The sequence below is a fragment of the Agelaius phoeniceus genome, chromosome 8 (genome assembly GCF_051311805.1).
Source record: "Agelaius phoeniceus isolate bAgePho1 chromosome 8, bAgePho1.hap1, whole genome shotgun sequence".
NCBI classification, from domain to species: Eukaryota; Metazoa; Chordata; class Aves; order Passeriformes; family Icteridae; genus Agelaius; species Agelaius phoeniceus.
Window position 1 is genome coordinate 620,001 of NC_135272.1, and position 7,500 is coordinate 627,500.

Consider the following 7,500-nt stretch of genomic DNA (forward strand, 5'->3'; position numbering starts at 1 on the left):
CCCTTGATGGCCTTTTCTCCTCGAACGCGCACCGGCAGTGCCGTTGTCCGCCAGCCGTCCCCTGGCTCGACTGCCTGCCTGCTGGTGGGGGCGAGCGCTCGGTGGGCCCTCCGGCGGCGGAGGCCCGCGAGTGCAGGCGATCCTGTGCCGTGCGGCCGCGGCGCCGCTCGACACGTGTCCCTCCCTGCGGGGACGGTCAGCCGGAAGGCACCCGCCGTCAGCCGGTGGCGGTCCCGTCCCGGGCCCCGCTCGTTGCATCCTCCATCGCCCTTCCCGGCCGCGTGTGGGCCGCAGGAAGGCGCACAGGGCAGCCGCAGGGGTGCTTCTCCCCGCCTGGTCTCCGCGTGCAAACGAGGAGCGCAGGCCTTGCACCCCAGCTCAGCGCCGTCCTGCCTTCTGCCAGGCGCGTGCCCGAGGTAAGGGGCCCTGGCGGTGCGACGCAGCGGTGGCGGTCCTGGGAGTGCAGCCCCGGTGGCAGCGGGGTCTGCCGTCCGGCAGGCCTTGGGCCCTGGCTATGCCAGCTTGGCTCTCGTTGGCGCCCGCCTCAGGGCTGGCAGCAGAGCGCATCCACTGGTCTCTCACCCACCCGGCAGGGGAGCGGTCCCGCAGGAGGCATGCTGGCGGGGGCTGGTCATCGTCGCGTGCCGTCTCGAGCCAGGGGAAGGCCGTGCAGTGGGGAAAGAGATAAGCCGGCCGTGCAGCGGCACAGCGGCACTCTGTGAGGCCCGCGGCATCGGGGGCCAAGGGAGAGCCGCCATGTGTGGGGGCTGATGGCCACGCGCCCCCAGCCGCATGCCGTGTGTTTTGTGCCTGTCGTCCCGTGAAAGTGAGACGTGGGTGGGCTGCCGTGCCCTCCCGCATTCCAGCGCGCGCCGCGTGGCCCTCTACGTGGTGTCCGGGCCGAGCCCGGGTGCCTGGTCCGCCTCCGAAGGACAGCATTTGTGAGGTCGGCGTCACCCCTCGCGGGGGAGGCGGTCAGGAGCGCGGGCTCCCCCACCTCTTGGCCGGCCTTCGGAGCGTGGGTTGCTCCAGTTGGTTTTTATTCCACCTTCTGTTTCTGCGTGCTCGTACGGTCAAAGCCAGGTGCGCACCCCCGCGTCCTTGGCGCCAGAGTAACAAAAAAAGGGGCCGCTTGGCGTGAGCAGTGCCCAAAAGCCAGACAACTCTTAGCGGTAGATCACTCGGCTCGTGCGTCGATGAAGAATGCAGCTAGCTGTGAGAATTAATGTGAATTGCAGGACACATTGACCATTGACCATTCGAAGGCACGTGCAGCCCCGGATTCCTCCCGGGGCTACGCCTGTCTGAGGATCGCATGATGATCAATAGCCATCCGGGGGCCACGCTAGCGGCACGGCTGGGGTCGCCTCTCTGACCCGTTGCCCGCAGCGGGCGGCGGTGGCGGTGGCAGCAGCGGCATCCCACTGGTGCCTGAGGGAAGGCAGTCAGGGGTTCGGCGAGGGAAGCGTTTCCCTAGGAGGCCTCGATCCCTTCACTGCGGCCCGGCGGGCATCGTTGTCGTCGCAGTCGTCGTCGTTGCAGTCGTCGTTGTTGCCGTGCAGGGCCTTCGTCCCCCTAAATGCAGACTCGGGGAGCACTCCGTAGCTCCCCGCTCCCGGAGCAAGCCGCTGGGGTGGAGCTCGTCCTCGCCGGGACCGTGCCGTGGATGCGGTGGCACGGCAGCCTAGGGAGAGCGAGAGACGGCATCGAAAGGCACTGCCAAGGGCCGAGAGAGAAAGAGAGAGGAGGGCGAGAAGGGGAGGCGAGGCACGGCCTCGCCCCCAGCGTCCCCCCGCACCGGCGGCTGTCTGCAGGTGGGAACCGCGGCGGTACCGTGCCATGCTTCTGAGCGCGCGCGCGTGGCGAGAGCGCCGGGGATGGTTGTTCCGACCCCGTCCTCCCTTCGCCCAGCCCCTCCTCTTCTGTCGCGGTCTCGGGGCGCGCTGAGGGGCGCCGTTGTTTCTCTCTCTCTCCCCGCTGATGCCGTCGTGCGCGCCACTGCCCGGCCAGTCCTCCCGTGTGGGGCCATCTCTTCCCCACTCCCTTTTCAGTTCTCGTCTCCGGGATGGGGCTCTCCGTCTCCTCGTCACTCGTTCATGCACACGCACACTCTCTCTCTCTGGCTCCCTCCGGAAGCGCGGAGAGGAGGGGGGGACTGGCGGTGTAGCGGGCGGGGGAGACACGGCGGCCATCGTCGCGCGTGCCCCCATGCGCGGCATGGCCGAGCTTTGGGATTGCAAGCTCAGATCAGACGTGGCGACCCGCTGAATTTAAGCATATTAGTCAGCGGAGGAAAAGAAACTAACGAGGATTCCCTCAGTAACGGCGAGCGAAGAGGGAAGAGCCCAGTGCCGAATCCCCACCCCGTGGTGGGGCGTGGGACATGTGGCGTACAGAAGCCCCCCTCCCCGGTGGAGCTCTTGGGGGACCCAAGTCCTTGTGACTGAGGCCGTAGCCCGCGGATGGTGTGATGCCGGTAGTGGCTCCCCGGCACGCCAGGCCCGGGGCTTCTCGGAGTCAGGTTGCTTGGGAATGCAGCCCAAAGCGGGTGGTAAATTCCATCTAAGGCTAAATAGCGGCACGAGACCGATAGCCAACAAGTACCGTAAGGGAAAGTTGAAAAGAACTTTGAAGAGAGAGTTCAAGAGGGCGAGAAACCGTTAAGAGGTAAACGGGCGGGGCCCGTGCAGTCCGCCCGGAGGATTCAACCCAGCAAGTTGCGGTCGGCCAGTGCGGGTTCGGCGGATCCTTGCCTCCACCTCCCCTCCATCCCCCGGGTGAACCCCGTGCGTGGGGCGAGCTGGGGGGGGCAGGCCGGTGCGGGGACCGCCACCCGACCGGCAGCCGGCCATGACCGGGCACATTTCCTCTGCGGCGGTGCGCCGCGACCAGCTCTGGTCAGCTGGGAAGGCCTCCGACGGGCAAGTGGCCAAGTGCCGCGCGAGCGGCGGCGGGTGTTACAGCCCCCGGGCAGCAGGTCTTGCTGAATCCCGGGGCCGCGGGAGAGGACCGCCGTAGCGCCCTCCTCCCCCCCCGTTGGCGGCGCCGTGGTTGGGGGCATCGCTTTTCCCCCGCCCTCCCCCTCCTGGGGGTGGGGAGGGTGGGGGCGGCGTCCCCGCAGTGCGGCGTTTCACGCAGGGGTGCAGGGGCCGAGCCCACGGACCCCCAGCACCACTGTCAACCAGGGCGGACTGTCCTCAGTGCACCCCAACTGCGCGGCGCCGCTGGGCCGGGCTTGACAGGCTGTGCTCCGGTGCCCAGGGTCAGCTACCCACCCGACCCGTCTTGAAACACGGGCCAAGGAGTCTAGCACGTGTGCGAGTCAGGGGCCGTCGTCGAAAGCCCACGGTGCAATGAAGGTGAGGGCTGCCGCGCCCCTGCTGAGGTGGGATCCCGGGGCGCGTGTCGCGCCTGGCAGCCCCGGGCGCATGACTGGCCCGTCTCGCCCGCAGACCCCTTGCGGGGCCGGGGAGGTGGAGCGTGAGCGTCCGTGCTAGGACCCGAAAGATGGTGAACTATGCCTGGGCAGGGCGAAGCCAGAGGAAAACTCTGTGTGGAGGTCCGTAGCGGTCCTGACGTGCAAATCGGTCGTCCGACCCAGGTCTAGGGGTGAAAGCCTAATTGAACCATCTAGTAGCTGGTTCCCTCCGAAGTTTCCCTCAGGATAGCTGGCACTCGGCAATGGGCAGTTGTACCTGGTAAAGGGAATGATTAGAGGTCTTGGGGTCGAAACGATCTCAACCTATTCTCAAACTTTCAATGGGTAAGGGGGCCGGCTCGCTGGCATGGAGCCGCGCCGTGGAATGCGAGTGCTCAGTGGGCCACTTTTGGTAAGCAGAACTGGTGCTGCGGGATGAACCGAACACCGGGTTAAGGCGCCCAATGCTGACGCTCATCAGAGCCCAGAAAAGGTGTTGGTTGATCTAGACAGCAGGACGGTGGCCATGGAAGTCGGAATCCGCTAAGGAGTGTGTAACAACTCGCCTGCCAAATGAACTAGCCCTGAAAATGGATGGTGCTGGAATGTCGGGCCCATACCCAACCGTCGCCGGCAGTGCGATGCCCACGGGGGCTAGGCCGCGACGAGTAGGAGGGCCGCTGCGGTGCGCCTTGAAGCCTGGGGCGTGGGCCAGGGTGGAGCCTCCGCAGGTGCAGATCTTGGTGGTTGTAGCAAATATTCAAACGAGAGCTTTGAAGGCCGAGGTGGAGCAGGGTTCCATGTGAACAGCAGTTGAACATGGGTCCGTCGGTCCTAAGCGATAGGCGAGTGCCGTTCCAAAAGGGTGGGCGATGGCCTCAATCGCCCTCAGCAAAGGGAGTCGAGTTCAGATCCCCGAATCCGGAGTGGCGGAGACGGGCGCCGCGAGGCGCCCAGTGCAGTGACGTATCCGATCCTGGAGAAGCCGGCGGGAGCCCCGGGGAGAGTTCTCTTTTCTTTGTGAAGGGCTGGGCGCCCTGGAAAGGGTTTGCCCCGAGAGAGGGGCCCACGCCTTGGAAAGCGTCACAGTTCTGGCAGCGTCCGGTGAGCTCTCGCTGGCCCGTGAAAATCTGGGGGAGAGGGTGTAAGACTCGCGCCGGGCCGTACCCATATCCACAGCAGGTCTCAAAGGTGAACAGCCTCTGGCATGTTGGAACAATGTAGGTAAGGGAAGTTGGCAAGCCGGATCCGTAACTTTGGGATAAGGATTGGCTCTAAGGGCCGGGTCGGTCGGGCTGGGGCGCAAAGCGGGGCTGGGCGCGTGCCGTGGCAGGACGAGGCACCGCACGCGGGTGAGTGCGCTCCGCGTGGCCCGCCCGGGCGCCGGGGCGTGCGCGGGCGCGCGCGGCGTCGACTCTGGACACGCGCCGGGCCCTTCCCTTGGATCGCCCCAGCTGCGGCGGGCATCGCCCGCCCTCCCCTCCACCCCCCCTCCGCCTTGCCGCAGCTGGCGCCCCAGCGGGGCCGCCACCATCGTCGTAGCGCGCCGCTGCCCCGTCGGTTCCTGCCGGCGGGGTCCCCGCGGCGCACAGCCGTGGCCAGCGTCAGCCGAGCAGTTCGCGCGGGGGAGGGTCCCTGGAGGGGGTCCCTGGGCTGGCGCCCCACCTCGGCCGGTGCCTAGCAGCCGGCTTAGAACTGGTGTGGACCAGGAGAATCCGACTGTTTAATTAAAACAAAGCATCGCGATGTGATTTCTGCCTAATGCTCTGAATGTCAAAGTGAAGAAATTCAATGAAGCGCGGGTAAACAGCAGGAGTAACTATGACTCCCTTACTACCTGAAACCTGGCCCCCTGGTTGGACAGGGGCAACGGGTTCGGAGGTGGGCTGACCACCCATTCCGTTCCCGATGTTGAATCTGGTCATGACTCGGCTATTTCAAATCCAAATCCGTTTCTTGGAGGAGGAAACTGGGGGCGGCCGTTCCACCTTACTAGGGTATCGGTGGGCACTCAGACCTCCTGAGATAATTTTGTAACATCTACAACCACCAAATTGACAGAAAATTAATTTGGCTTGCTGGTGAATTTTTCTCTAGAACTGTATAGGTCAGATCTGCAGGAGCATGTACAGGGGGTGGTTCATGTTTCTGTTAATGGGGGGGTGTTGAACGGGTTTCCTGAGGTGTTTGAACAGCCTACACCACAACTGAGTGAGGGGGACGACTTAAATCCTAGTCCCCCTAAGGACGATGATCAGAATGTACTTGAGAAGGGAGGCAGTGGGAAGGGGGAAGAGGGTACACCAGAGGCATTGCCTCCAGTGCCTGAGGTCCGCAGTGAACAAGCACCGGATGACATCGTGAAGGTGACTGTTCCTGACAAAAATCCACCATGTCCTTGCTGTGGTACCTGGCTCAACTCGATGTTGGCCCTAATTGAACACCTTAAGGGGTCTCACGGGAGGAAGAGGGTGTGCTTTCAGTGTGCCTAGTGTGGGAGGGAGAATTTTAACCATCACAGTACTGTTTGTCATTTTGCAAAGTGCAAGGGTCCGAAGGATGCGGGGCCTCCAGTGGGAGAGTGGATATGTGAGGTATGCAGTAGAGATTTTATGACTAAAATTGGCCTAGGACAACACAAAAGATTGGCACATCCACTGGTTAGAAACCAGGAGAGGATCGATGCTTCCCAACCGAAAGAAACATCAAACCGAGGAGCCCACAAAAGATGCTGGACAAAGGAGGAGGAAGAGCTACTTGTCAAGCTGGAGGTACAGTTCGAGAGTCACAGAAACATTAATAAGCTCATATCGGAACACTTAACAAGCAAAACAGCTAAGCAGATTGGTGATAAAAGGAGAATGCTGCTCAGGAAGAATGGAGTGGGTGGGGGAGCAGCTGGGAACTTGAAATCAGAACCTGGGTCAAGTCATCAATCCCAGGCAGGAACTGTGAACAATGGACTTGGGGGGAACCACCAGCCGGAAGGACCAGCTGCTGGGAAGGGAACAATAGGGACATCTGGACACCACTTTGATAGGGATAACGGTCTCCAGGAAACCATTGGCCAGCAGAGGGCAGGGCGACTGCAGGCTCGTTATCAGAAAAGGATCAAAGAACGTTTATCAGAGGGGACAATTAACAACTTCCCCAGAGCATTTGAACAGTTATTAGAAGGCCAAAAGGTGCGACCACTGCTCAATCAGACAGCGCAGGACTGCTTTGGTTGCCTGGAATCAGTGAGCCAAATAAGAACAGCACTCCGGGGGAAAAGCAAAAAGGAAACTCGGGAGGAGCAGCCAAGAAAACAGTTTCAGAAGTGGATGAAGGACAGAGCAATCAAAAGAGGTAACTACCTCCGCTTTCAGCATTTATTCCATCTAGATGGGGAAATTAGCGAAGATCATTTTGGACGACATCGAATGTCTGTCCTGTGATATATCACCCAGTGAAATTTATTCGGTATTCAAGGCCAGATGGGAAACACCTGGACAGTTTGGTGTGAGACTTGAGAGTCTTTGGAGACTTTGAAATTAAAGGGAAGGCCCACCATAAGGCCTTCAGGGACTTAATTACGACCAAAGAAATTGAAAAGAATGTGCGGGAAATGAGCAAGGGCTCGGTCCCAGGTCCAGATGGGATTGCCCTTGGGGACATCAGGAAGATGATCCCGGGTATGCCCGGACTGCTGAGCTCTTCAACCTGTGGCTAACATCTGGTGACATCCCGGACATGGTGAGGGGGTGCAGGACTGTTTTGATCCCCAAATCGACAAAACCGGAGCGCCTGAAGGACATCAACAACTGGAGACCCATCATGATTGGTTCCATCTTGCTGAGGCTGTTCTCCAGGATCGTGATGGCGAGGATGACTAAGGCGTGCCCCCTCAACCCAAGGCAGAGAGGTTTCATCAGTGCGGCGGGATGTTCTGAGAACCTGAAGCTCCTGCAAACTATAATTCGGACTGCCAAAAATGAACATAGACCACTGGGTGTTATATTCGTGGACATTGCTAAGGCTTTTGACACCGTGAGCCACCAGCACATCTTACACGTTTTACAGCAACGGAGAGTGGATCCCCA

At 61.4% G+C, this 7,500-nt stretch overlaps 1 non-coding gene and 1 pseudogene across 1 annotated transcript; both read left to right on the forward strand.

Moving 5' to 3' along the window:
* Positions 1-1,161: 1,161 nt before the first annotated feature.
* LOC129131530 (5.8S ribosomal RNA) lies at positions 1,162-1,314 on the forward strand. Its single transcript, XR_008535678.2, has one exon. It is a non-coding gene; the product is annotated as a 5.8S ribosomal RNA (ribosomal RNA).
* A 923-nt stretch (positions 1,315-2,237) lies between these two features.
* Positions 2,238-7,500, forward strand: part of LOC129131497 (28S ribosomal RNA) — an 8,304-nt pseudogene continuing 3,041 nt past the window's right edge.